Raw genomic sequence first — 14,621 nt, 5'->3', positions numbered from 1 at the left:
TTCTGGCTGCAGCAGCGTCTCTCTTCTCTCCTCTGCCAGCATCGTGTCTTTTCCTGTTTGTAAAGCAGGAAAGAAACCGGCACAGCGCCACCTGCTGTTCCATGTCCTAACTGCCGAACAGTGGAGAAAAAGCACAGAGTGATCAGAAGGGGAATTTGGGAATATGGTGTGTTTTTTTTCATTAAAAAAAGTATATAAGACCTACCCTGAAAATAAGACCTAGTGTGTTTTTGGAAGCCCAAAAAAATATAAGACAGTGTCTTATTTTCGGGGAAACACGGTATCTATGCAGGCTGTGTGTTATTCATCCTCTCACATCACAAGTTTGTCTGACACTAAATATTACACTATGCCCCTGGTAGGCTTTGTGTCACTTGATGGGTGTACAGGAATAATGTCTAAGTATTGCATGTATTGAAAATGATGAGTGAGGTAGTAACGTGGGTGGGCCAGATATAGTTCATTTTCGTAATTCTTTGGTGGGCCAGAATTTGACACTCCTGATATAGAGGATCCTCTTTATAGAGAGTTAGTCAGTATGTAACACAGGACTTGTATGTTCCCCAAAATGTGTCAGTTACTGCTCTTCTACTATAGCCATGGATTGACTGTTTAGCTCATCGTACTGCTCCTCTTTCCTCTGAGCTCTGCTGCCTATCGATGGCATAAAGCTGATTCCAACTTAAATTCAGATTCTTAAGCTGTATACATAATATATATTTAAGGGGGGGGATGTATGACTATACAGCTGCATTGATTTGTCTTGTATGAGAGAGCTTTGTGCTGCAATGTTTGTTTTTTTGAGTATGGCAACAAGAGGTAGTGTTTAATACTCAAAGCAATAACTTCCTTGGTATTGACATATTTCCACTATTATCCACTTTCAGTAAAATCCACAAGAACTAAATCTGCCTATTGTGGGGTTTACCAAATCACATTCATTATATAGCAATCTTATTTTCCCCTGAAAACACCTCATATTGTTCTTTCACTGTATACCTAATTTTAGCTTAAAGGCCTGGTACCAAAAAGTTTCAGCTACATGTTTTTCAGTTGATAAAATACTGCTTAGGTTCCATTTCTAAATTGTCAATGTTAATCTGCATAGTATACTGCAAGCCCCATATGCTAGCAGATGGCTCACTTACAACAGTTTCACAACATTACATGGCAGGGATTCTCCAGATGTTGCTAGGGGTTCTTGAGCAATTTTTGCCTCTGAGGTCAGTTTGTGACTCTAATGATCTTTTTGGCTATTGGTAACATTCTCCCCACTGGCCAGCAATGTAAGAAGAATTCTTCCTACTAATGAAAAGCTTATTACACTGTACACAAACATACTACACTGTACTTAATGTGGAAAAAATTCTTTGTAGAAAACAACCTTTTGTTCCGTACTTCAGCTCTTATAAATAAATTGAGAAAAAATACAACCTGATCTGCAGCCACACATTTTACCACTAGATGGCACCAAGCACATTTAGCTGCAGCCTACACTGGCAGTTTAGAGGCCTTTCTGTTCTATTCCAGCACTTTGATTTTTTAGCATTTGTGGGAATTTTACAATGATATTTGCATATTCTTCAAAGGGAGAAGGGAAAAAAATAACACCAATTATATGCTTTGAGCTGCAATAGTCTCTCCCGCCAAGGCAGCATTGGAGCAATTCAGTATATAACCCAAGCAGCACCAAGGACTTTTACTTGCAAATAATAGATCCTTTATTCCACCATACAGCAATCTGAGAAAAAATTTCCAATTTATATAAAAGAAAACATTTTGGACTGAAAAGAAATGCCTTTAATATATCTGCAAATTTCTCTGACATCATCTTTGTGGTTTGCATATTTGTCCTCTTCTCTTGTTTACGACAATTGTCTACCTACTGTAAGTCCATACATTTCAAGGATAAATAAACCTACACTCTTAATGTGGTGGTAGCAAAGGTTTCATGCTAAAAACACCTGCTGATCTTGCTTGAGTACAGAGTACCTGTCACTTTTTGTAAAAGAAAACTTTTTTGTGTAAACTACTAATCCCATCAACTCTTGGTTAAAGGAAATATGCAAAAGCAGACAAGTTTCAATAAAGAAAACGGCTGCACCGCATGTCTGTAAAATTGTAAAATCGTAAAATCTTGGACCTGCAATCAATCAAAGCACTATTTCAGTCAGCAATCTGTCAGAGGCAGAAGGGAAGTTCTGGTTTCAGCAGATTTATGACTCTTTAATATACTGGAATGGAAATACTACAGAGATTTCTTTCTGCTACTAAGAATACAAACCTTTTTATTTCTGCAAATGATTGTATATGATTAATGCTTACTCAGTTTGGGGGTGTAGTACCTCAAAGTGGTCAGTAGAGGGCTTTAAAAGATCACATTATTTGGGAAAATGAATGGACCTAAGGCTGAGAGTTATAATGAATGCATTCATATGTGTCTAAACCTACCATAGGTAATGAATTTCGTAAAGCACTGTTGAAGAAAAATGAAGACATGCACAAATATGTCCACCCTCTTCCTAGATTGTAAGCTCTTCGGGGCAGGGTCCTCCCCTCCTCCTGTGTCACTGTCTGTATCTGTCTGTCATTTGCAACCCTTATTTAATGTATAGCGCTGCGTAATATGTTGGCGCTATATAAATCCTGTTTATAATTATAATTATGTCTGTGTAGTCACAACAGGTGCACTTTACAAAAATGCAATTTTTCGACTGACAATAAGGGCAGATTTGTGACTATTGAGTGGCAATACAGCAAAATCTAAAATGCCGCTTATACCAATCCATATGCCTATGCATTTACTTTTTTATCTCCCATTGAAAACTTGGATTTGAATAAACATTGCAATTTCTTTGGTAAAGTGAATAGATCCTAAAATATGTAAGCTACCATCTCTGAACTCTTGGAAATGTTATGCTTACCCTCTGATTTCCGTACTTGTAAAGTGTATGACCCTGAAAAGAATCTCTGGAAAAAGAAAATATTGTAAATGTGTAATTTGTATGCTTGCTAGGTGACTCAAGCTGTTAATTCAGAGGATGGGCTTGATAGCCAGGCAGAGAGCATTGTCAGGGATTGTAATAGCAGCCAATGTATTTCATTTACAACAGGTATCCCTTTGATGAAAGTGTAATTACACACGTGTCTCTTGATGCGACCTGGCACAAATGCACCTAACCCGATGATGGGGATTAATGTCTCCCTCTGTGTATGGTGCCAGCATCTGTGATATTTTTCCATTCTTTGTGTCTGAGGTAGGTTCATGGGTGTCATTTCACAGAACATCAGAGCACCGTGGGGACACAAACACTGCTCTACCCTTTGGCAGTGAAGATTCAAAATACCTTTACCCAGAGACCACTAAACTCCTTGTACATGCTGTTATCATCTCTCGTCTGGACTACTGTAACCTCCTCCTCTGGTATTCCACTAACCCGACCCTATCTCTTTACAATCTATTATGAATGCTGCAGCCAGACTCATCCATCTATCTGACTGTTCCTCTTCTGCCGCATCTCCTTGTAGTTCTGTTCATTGGCTTCCATTTCACCTGAGAATCAAATTTAAGCTCCTGTGCTTTGCCTTCAAATCCCTCCACAGTTCTTGTCCCACTTACCTTTCTGACCTGGTAAAAAAAAACTCCCCCAGCTGCTCTCTCCGCTCCTCCAATGACCTACTACTGACTTCCTCACTCATAACCTCATCACACGCATGGATACAAGACTTCCCTAGAGCTGCCCCAACTCTCTGGAATGATCGATCTTGTCCTATTCGGCTTGCTCCTACTTTCTGCTCATTTAAATGAGCACCTAAAAACTATTTTTTCAAACTTGCCTACCTGTCGTCTTCTGTCTCCTAAACCCTCACTACTTCCCACCACTACATATCTCCCATCCTTTTGTGTGTTACTTCCCCCACCCACTAGATTGTTAGCTCTTAGGGCCGGGGTCCTCTCCTCCTTGTGTCACTGTTCACGTCTGTCATTTGCAACCCCTATTTCATGTACAGCACTGTGGAATACGTTGGAGCTATAAAAATCCTGTAAATAGTAACATGTTTGCATCTAAGTTTTATTAGGAATGCCATCTGCATGGGGAAACTATGTAAACTGCACTGGTCTTTTTAGAAAATGCTGCTTGCTTGGCTGTCATACTACAGGTAACTAGCATTTCATAAGGAGGACAGACTACTTTTTCTTTCCTTAGATGTGTCATAAAGTTTGAGAAGTATAATAAGAAATGCTGGGGGCAGGGGAGACAGGCAAGCAGGGTGGGCATAAATAAAATAAAAAGCAGTACAAATTAGTTTTCTATGACTGATTTAAAAGGAATTCTCTCATTTTAGTATCTCCCAAATCCTATTGTATTTGATCATTCCCTATGACCCAACTGCCTTGTGCATTTATTCTCGTAGGATAGGTGTCTACAAAGCAGTGAATCTGACATTGACTGAAACACATGGAACTGGAAGATTCTCCTGCATGAATAATTCTATGTATGTCAGTTTCACTGCTTTACAAATAGACCCTATTAAGTACATGATTATGGGACTTGGTGTGCAGAGCTGTAGGCATCCTCAATATAATAAAGTACTGAATTATAAGGCTGTCCACATGGGGGCAGTATTGTATTAATCACCATGTCCTAACACTTGTGTTAATGTTAGGTGCAGATCTAGATGGTAAGTCCATCATCACATGCGCCAATATATCATGCAGTTTGACAGCAAAGCTTACATAATGCACAATATTGGACCCTTTTATTGCAACTAATCAGGTCTTAAGTAGTCAGACTACCTTTTGTATAGCAAGTAAGAAAGTGTACTGTCTACAGGCAGGATTAAAGACAGAAATTTCTGCATGTGTGGAAAGCAGAGGTTATTATTATTATTATTATTATTAATAAACAGGATTTATATAGCGCCCACATATTACGCAGCGCTATACATTAAATAGGGATTGCAAATGACAGACTAATACAGACAGTGATACAGGAGGAGAGGACCCTGCCCCGAAGAGCTTACAATCTAGTAGGTGGGTGAATTTACATACAATAGGATGGGAGATATGTAGTGTGGGAAGTAGTGATGGTTTCAAATGACAGAAAAAGCCGGGTAGGCAAGTTTGAAAAAATGGGTTTTGAGTGCTCTTTTAAATGAGCAGAAAGTAGGAGCAAGCCGAATAGGACGAGGAATACCATTCCAGAGAGTTGGGGCAGCTCTAGAGAAGTCTTGTAACCGTGCGTGTGATGAGGTTATGAGTGAGGAAGTCATTAGTAGATCATTGGAGGAGCGGAGGGAGCTGCAGGGGGAGTATTTTTTAACCATGTCAGAGATGTAAGTGGGACAATAACTGTGTAGGGATTTGAAGGCAAAGCACAGGAGCTTAAATTTGATTCTAAGGTGAAATGGAAGCCAATGGAGAGAACTACAAAGAGATGCAGCAGAAAAGGAGCGGAGGGAAGGATGGATGAGTCTGGCTGCAGCATTCATAATAGATTGTAGAGGAGAGAGTCGTGTTAGTGGAATACCAGAGAGGAGGAGGTTACAGTAGTCCAGACGAGAAATGATAAGAGCATGTACAAGGAGTTTGGTGGTCTCAGGGGACAGGTAGGGGCGGATTTTGGAGATGTTGCGTAGGTGAAAGTGACAGGACCTGGAAATGTTCTGAATATGGGGGGTGAATGAGAGGGCCGAGTCAAAGGTGACACCAAGACAACGTGCCTGAGGGGAGGGCCGAATAACAGTGTTGTTAACAGTTAGATAATTGTCAGGGGGGGGATTTGGAATTTGAGGGGGGGATGATGATGAGTTCTGTTTTATCCAGGTTGAGTTTCAGAGGTATGAAAATGCTGGAGGAAAAGCTTAGGCTGTGAAGGAGAAATGACTATTCTAGCAATGTATGACCCTTTTCAATCCCTGCACATCTTTCTATTGGCTCCATGTTACTTACCTCTCTGCATTCTGTGCAGCATGTGTGCCTACAGCAGGTAATAGTGTAACACCTCCTGCTTTCATCCCTTGTCGGTACTTCTTCCCTGCAGGCTTCATTTTTCTTCATCATTAATATGAATGATCCTTGTAAATTAAAGGCACCTGTGTGAGCGAGAACAAGATTTATGACTTTATTTTCCTCATTCAGCTTTCAGGGTCAGAAGTTTAAATTGCGGCCCACCTCCCTCACTGCTACATTGGAATTAGGCTCCAGGGCTGGCATATTCATCCTTGCTAAACATGTAAAATATATTAGTTATATCCTATTCATATTTAACCATAACCATGCAAATATAGCCATATAAACAATTTCTTTCTATTTGCTTTATTGGCAATTATCTCAGGTCAATGTAAACCCTGCTTTGTTTACAGCTGTCTGCAGTTTGCATTATACATTGCTAAGAAATAAGGGAGAATCACCTTATGGTTAGCATGAAAATCCCCCTGGAGGACATAACAGAGAGCAAACAAAATGACAGAGGTTCCATATCCAATCCAAAACTTTAATGAAAATGATTAGAGATGGCAACTTTACATATCTCTCTACACCACTAAGTGGCAGCCTACCAAACTTCATCCTGGCCCTGTCTGATGCCACCCAGTTTATGAAGAATAGAAAGCTATGCCCAAGCTTGACATTGCACAAGTGCCTCTGATCCAATGCCTGGCATGACTACAGACTAGCCATAGGAATTGCTTGGCAAAGTAGGTGGCCATGCACAATGGGAGCTGGATATGTCAGGTCTGAAGGTAAACTTTATAGGTAGGTGGCTGCCACTCTGTAGAGAAGGTAAGACATTTGAAAGGACATCTTCACTAAAAGTGAATTTACATCTAAAGGCTTGTATGGTTGTCTAAACTGGTCTCACATCCAGGTACAATGTAATGCAAGAGCCTCCTCAATCCATTATTTCTTATGAGTCACCTAAATCCTCCATCACTGTGTCTCACACACTCCCCCTCCCAGACACTGCAGACCACAAAGGGAGGAATTCAGCAGCACAATTAGTTCTGCCAACCTAAAAATCAGTGAGCAGCACAAGGTGTGGCCAGGTGCCTATTAATAAGCTGCAGTTTTATGAATCAGAAGCAACAATGCCACATCCACTGCAACATCTGCTCATTCCACTGTAGTGCATGCATCCACCGCCTACACAAGGAGAACCCTGTCTTCAATTCAGTATTAGATAAAGTCTAGAGGCGAAATCTATTGGCAGGATCACCAGGTATTATGTCACTTTGCAACCACAACAAGAGCCCAATTTGCCTTATGTCCTATGGTGCTGCATTGGTGTGTGTTAAACATGTTGCATTCTTGCAGTGCTTTAACAAATTGGAATGTGCTGCAGCATAAAATTTTTATATACAAGTTAGGATTTAAAAAAACAAACAAACAATGCATGTTCACAATATTTTGCCATGCACACCAGAGCTATGCATTTTGTGCACATTTGTGTGCGATCGGTGGAGACCATGAGTTCCAATGCACTACTGTACTTTGTGATGCAATGCATTTTGGAAAATACTGGATCTGTTTTCAATGAATTGTCTGTCTTTCCACAACCCATAGTAATGTGCGACTCCTGAGGCTGGGTTCACAACAAAACACAAAAATGTACCAGGAAAACAAAACACTGTTTTTGCAATGTGTCGATATGTGTTTAATGCATTTCAGTTTTTGCTTGTACTGGAGTTATATTATAGGGATTATGGATAAAACAAACCAAAAATAGTGTAGCAGTGTTTTATTGTTCACAATATTCATTCTCATAGAGTTTAATAGCAGGGTGTTTAGAAATGCATCACGCCCCAATAGTGGGTACAATTTTTCTTTGGGAAACCACCTAAACCAAAACCCACTTATTGTGAATGAGTCCTGAGGGACTGTTCCTGCTATAGCAGCATTGCCATGCCTCACAATTTTTGTGCTGCCTTGGGCTGTCTAATCAAATGAATGAACGCAATGCTTAGTGCATCACACCACGCAATAAATTATGCATGCTCTGCTTTTAAAAGCACAGCAGTGTTTGGCAAAGTGCAATTAAGAATGAACGGCCATTCTGTGCACCAATGCATGTCGTGTGCAGGAGGATGTATGAGTATGTATGTATCTCCACCCTGTGACACTAAACATGGATGTTGGAAATGTATGAGAGAACCCTAACATACATTTTAGTGGAAGACATGGAATTTTATATATGTATGTTTAGAGAATAATCTTTATATTAGCATTTGAAGTCCCAGGGTCCCAGGGTTGAATCCCGTCCAGGGCACTATCTGCATGGAGTTTGTTTTTTCCCCCTAAATTTGTGTGGGTTTCCTCCCACACTCCAAAAACATGCAATTAGGTTAATTGGCTTCCCCCCAAAATTGTACTAAAGACATATGACTATGGTAGGGACATTAGATTGTGAGGCCCTGTGAGGGACAGCTAGAGATATGACTATATGTGCTGCGTAATATGTTGGAGCTATATAACTACTGTCTAATATTATTATTGGGAGAGCAGCGCCATGCTGACCTCTGATTAATGGATGTAATATGGTGGCATTGCCCCTAATCCCAAACCGCTAGTCCCCTCAACCTCCCTGACAAGTGAGTGGATTGTCAAGCGGAGCTCTCGTCTTCCCCTGTGACAGCGAGGGGATTAATTAGCTCTTCCACCATCTCCTCACAATTCATGAAGCCTCCTGAGGAAGCCTGGGCGGCAGCACGTGTTGGGGGGGTGCGTTGCACACCGTCCCGGGAAGTTTGTCCGGGGAGGGGGGCTTATTTGTTCTTTAATGAGAAGCGTCTGCTGGCGCACACCTCCCCCGCTTGTCCCCTGCGGTAGGCCTCATTAGAGCGAGGTGCCGTGCCGGGGATTAATCACAGGATGCTGCCGCTGTCTGGGAATAAAGGTCCTCAGTGATTCTGCTTTAATTACCAGGCAAGCCCTGTCATTAGCGCAGGCGGCACACGGCATTCCCAGAGGCTAGACGGCTCAGCGAGAGGCCAGCTCCGGCCCAGATCACACACAGCTCCGGCCTAGGCAGCCTGTGTGCCCTGCAGCGCCTCCTGACCCCCCAGCCGTCACCTACACATCTCTCCCGGCTGCACAACCATCACATCGCACTCCATAATTTGCTGCAGCCTTTTGTCTTCCTCAATTCCTGCTTCCTTCCCACATAGCACCAACATCTCTGCTAAACTGGCCACTACAAGCAAAGACATGGCGGTGTGTCAGGGGACACAGGGTCAGGGGGAGACTCGGCTTGCTTTTATTTTACTTATGTGATTAGATTTTGAGTCAAAGAGGTTAAAGTCCATGCAAACTCTTGTTAATTTAGTTTAGTTATAAAATACATGTCTCATTTTTCCATCCTTTGTCGCATTTCAATGCTGATAATCTTCTGCAGCCATTCTACAATCACTTCATATGTGCATGCAGTCCAGCAACCATTGCATGAAGTTCCCAGGGGTTCTCTTGATGGTGAAACCAGAGCTGGAGGTCATAGTAATGATTTTAATGCATGGACATGGTGTTGTTACATTGTTAGAGATGTTCTGAACAAGGACCTTAATAGTGAGATGAACAGGCATTTATTTTTTTTTTAATTGCATATTAGGGGTTAACATACATTTAAAATGTGTGAGAGCCTTTTGTGATTGGGTTGACGGTCATGCTTATCTTGGATAAAATATCTGACATGTACAGTGGTCCCTGACATCATTCATCAATCTGCCATGGTGGATTGCTAATGGGGTGCCAATCACTCATCCCCTCTCTATAGAGAAGAACTATGCTGTGTGTACAACACCCCTTCATTCATCCGTCAATTAAAGCAATTATGTGAAAGATTATTTTCAGTGACAATCCTCTGACGCCCATCAGACGTCTATACAATCTTGACTTCAGTTCCTTTATTTTTGGTTAATCACTTCAGTTACCCTTTCATTGCTGGAGTTTGTTTATTAGGGACACATGATGATTTGTTCATTTCAGGCCTGAATATTACTGAAGTTGAATTTGTTAATATTTTACCTTCCATTGTTTCTCCTTTCCCCTTCAATGGCATTCTAATGAAATAGTTCAATGAAACCTTTCTGTTTTCCATACATATTAATTTTTATAGATAAGGCAACGTAAATAGGTCTCTTTCCTGCTTTATGCAATGAACAAAGATGGTAGGATTTGCTGTTAGGGTGCTATAATTAGGTTCCTGAAAACAGGTGAGTGTGGGAAAAAAGAGGTGGACTATTGACAAGCCAAACTGGGGAAAAAAAAGTCTAGATGCATGTCTATCTGACATTCTGCAGTGTCAAATGCACATTGAGAAGCTTTGCACCTTGAATGAGTAAGCAATTTCAGTTCAGGAGAGGATCCTGTACAACTGTAAAAAACAAAAGTTCAACTTTAAATTACCTAAAACATGTTTTATGAAGACTGCCAACCTCTAGAGCAGTGTTTCTGAACCAAGGTTTTGTGGAACACTAGGGTTCCTCTAGAGGTGGCTAGGGGCTCCATAAGCAATGATCAATCTCTACATCTCAGGTCAGTTTGACTGACACTGATCTGAATCCGAATCTTTTTGGCCCATGGATCACCACACCATTATACTGTGAGCTATGGATATAGTAATTATAATAGGAGGGGTTCCCTGAAGCTATTTAAAGTTATTTAAAGGGGTCTCCCATAGTAAAAAGTTTGAGAAAGGCTTTTGTAGAGTAAAAATGTGGTAGCTTTACTGTTTTTAGATACACAAGCATGTGCTGCTTTAAAAAAAACTAGCCAGTCAGAAACTCCAGTTCTTTAACCTCCAGTTGTAATTGTAGTAGTGAAAAACTTGTCCAGTTATTAAGTTGTATTCTTGTCTTCTCATTAAGACTGACATTTCCACTGCTAATAGCCAGTACTGAAGACAATCACTCTATGGAGTGAAGGAAGATAAACCTGACAATTAAAGAGCTGTTAGCCATGCCTGGACAAACCGACCATCTCACAATGTATTTTTGGGCAGACAGTTTAGGTACCAATTGGGCAAGGAAACCTAGAATGTTTCATCAAGAACCTTAGCTTAGGGCCCCATACACAACAAATTGTTACTCGATGTGTCACTGAAAAGGATAGAGTGGAAGATCATCATCTAATATTTATGGACACTTACAACTCCTGGAGCTTTCTTTCCTTCACATTGACAGCGCCTTTGTTGTTTCACTGCATTATGATCCTTTAAGGTAGAAGATAGGAAAATCAGTGCAAGCCTGAAAAAAGAGGAAGATAGAGAATACTGGGCAAAAAGCAACCCAAGAAAGACAAGACTTCACTGTTACAATAAAAGTGATACAGGGTATAATATATCAATGCCTATAAACACTGCCTCTGTAACTGGAACTCCCCACATGAAAGGCTTTAGTAGACACAGGGCAGTTAGGCTGAATTTATTTAGCTTCAATAAAAGGGATCTTACTGCCCTGGAGCTTGTAAGTGGCCTGTAAGTAAGTAAGAGGAAGGCTGCAGAATCAGAACATTCTGACATGGCGTGTCTCACTGAGCAGTGAAATACAGAAAGCTCAGGTTGATTCCTTGGCTCTGAAGTTATAAAAGTACACTAGTTACAGTACAGATTATTTGGAAATCCTATCGAAGATATCCACAAATGACTTAAAAATCAAGTTTCCTCTGCAGCAAAAAACTGCAATAGTTGATCATGATTATGAGATTCTGTATCTTTATTGAGGGTTTTAAATTACTTCCTGCTTAAGAAAGCAAAAATCCTCTTTGTAAAGATGGCGTGCCAGGTCTCATACCCAAGGCCAGCTTTGTTGCACTGTCTGTTAGAAACACTGACCCTTGGCATTCAGATGCTCCTTTCTCACAGACATGTCTAGTTTTCATCTTGTCCGTCTTTTCCCTCTCATCAAGCATAAGGCCCTGTAGTCTGTCTCCCCTCCTCATCGCTCTTGGCTGCTTTCCTCCTCTTCTGCTTCCCTCTGAAGAATTTCACAGCGGTATCTCCAGCCTCACAGTGCTCCTTGTCAGTATCAAAGCAGGAGTCTGACTTTGAAATCGGCGAGGTGCGGCCCACAGCTTCAGCCAAAGCTTTGAAACTTACAAAGGGAAACCTAAAGAAATAAATAAACCAAATAAAACAACTTGCACAGACGCTTTACCGCCAGTTCCGCTTCCATTTTTCGGGAACACGGGAGGCTCCCGCACCAGCTGATTCCTAGGTTTAATAATACTGATATGATAAGTGCAGCTTTTAGGAAATGCTTTCATCTTACGGGCCAACAAGGCCTGTGCAGTAGGCTAAACTATCAGATTGGCTACATACAATTCTTACGTTCATGAATAAACAATCATATGGAAATGTGTGTGGCCAACACTGGATTTCGCTGAAGAATGTATGTGCCTATGAACAAATGGATTTATGTCAACCAGGGTTCAACCATCATCATTTAATACATGAACTCTTGACAGATGGTGCCAAGAGCTTTGCAATCATGATCCCTCTTTACTGCCTAGCTTTTCCTCCCATGCTGCCCTGTCAGGAGACCGGACATTGTCCACCTGACATTTATTTCATCTTTGTGGTCGCAGGAAGGAGGTGAACCTGAAACTTTAACTTTGAGCCCGGAAATCACTCAATCCTCCTTATCCCATCAAAGCATTCTTCATCTCTGTGAAAGCTCTGTTCTTTTCAATTTGTACCAGTCTCCAGTCATGGTGCCTTTGTTGTGAAGAAGCAGAATTAGTGGTAGCTAAAGACACATTTTAGATAAGTAAGCAAAACTGGACAATTAAAAGTGTATATGCAGAGGTGTCCTTCAATAACAGCATGGGTATATCAAATAGATCAGTAAATACAGACAGGTAAATTCATGGGCAAATTCCAGTTATTTTTAAAAACAAAGAGCTTGGTCCTGCCCTTTGAGTGTCTGGTCATTCAATGGGATAGGGAGCATGCATGACTAATAGAAAAGCTTAGGAGGGGTGCTTTAAGCCTGGCATTTACAGGAAAAGTTGAGATTTGCATAAAGGTTTGATTTACTCCGGGGAAGATCTAAGACTTGTAGTGCTCTGAGTATGAAATGGAGTCAGATTTAAAGAGATAGGTGGGATACAGATAGGACATTGAAAACAGTTCTTACAGTGGTATAGGAACAGGAGTCACAGAAGTATCAATGGCAGCCAAGCCTCTTATTCCATAGGGTCCCTAACGGCCCTCCCTATGGCCCTGTCTGTCAAACAATAGTGTAAAACCCTGTCCTAGCAACTACTATAGTCCTGGCTGATGTGGCAGGGAGGATCTCCACACAATCTTCCGATTACAGAATTAGGTCAGAGAAAGTTTAGAACATTAAGGATACCTTTAACTTGTCACCCAATCAGAACTCTGAGGATTACAATATTTAAGTTGGTCACAGCAGCTCTCCTACTCCATAGTTCCAGACAGTGCCGGCCTGTTTGGATCAGCTGTCCTGGCTTCAACATAAGTCTCTGATAGTTGCAGTAGGTGGCAGAAAACAAAAGTAACATTAAGGTGGAGCATATTTCTTGAAGTTTATGTACAGCCCAACTAACATCCTTGGTGTTTCCTGCATCACCGCCACCCTGTACTGTCATGTTACCAGAAGTCGATCACTCCAGTAATACCAACATTATCCAATACTTTGGTTTTGTTTTCACTGTTCTCCAAATTAGAATGAAGGAAGACACTGATGTCCCTGCACATCTATATACATATCTGTGTGTCACATTCTTAAAGTATTACAAGACAAAAGCAATCCCATTTGCCTGTTAGCATCTCACAATTAATCTAATTGGAAAACATAGCAGGAAACATAATAGGAAGGGTTTCAGAATATCATGTAATGTTTTATTGGAGCTAACTTTTGTGTATCTCCAGGAGGTCCTTTTCTCAATGTGCATTCTTTACTTGATCCCCGTGTTCTATTTTAACACTTCCGAATTCCCAAATGCTTGTTGAGGATGGAGAATATTGTCTGCAAAGTCAGAAAGACCTGCGTTCTGGCTGTAGCTTAGGAGAGGTAATAACAGTAATCAGCCTCTATCCTTCCTGTATTATCTCTGTTGTTAAATGATTGACTGCTTAGCTGAAATTGCAGGTTATGCTCCTAACCTGTTGATAGGACTATAAAAAGCGCATGGGAGAGTTGAATTGTGGCAGACACTCGGCTACACCTCCTGTTCTTTTATTTCTTTTTGTGGGTGACTGTCTCAAATCAGCTGGAATAAAGTACTAAAAATGTTCCCAAGTATTTTTCATTCTGCCAATATTTGATTTAAATGCGGATATTCTGACACCAATTTTTTTATTGATTTTATCATGAAAGATTTGATGTGGTAAATACAGTTATTTTAGTGAGAAATCAAAATCTGATCTGTTTTGTTGATCAGGTGATACAATGAAAGCATACTAACCTAATCAATGATGATTATAAAATTGTAACTGAAACATTGATATTATAGGTTAAAGGGAACAGTTTCTTAGTCTAAGTCTTCCCCTTGAAGGTAACTTGCATGTCCCAAAACATCTTTCCTGTGTTTACTATGCTGCAGAAGTAAAGAACTTTTTATATGACATGCTGACCACTTTCTATTATTTACTGCTGCAGTAAAA

The sequence above is a fragment of the Pyxicephalus adspersus genome, chromosome 11, assembly GCF_032062135.1.
Source record: "Pyxicephalus adspersus chromosome 11, UCB_Pads_2.0, whole genome shotgun sequence".
NCBI classification, from domain to species: Eukaryota; Metazoa; Chordata; class Amphibia; order Anura; family Pyxicephalidae; genus Pyxicephalus; species Pyxicephalus adspersus.
This window is presented reverse-complemented; position numbering follows the sequence as displayed.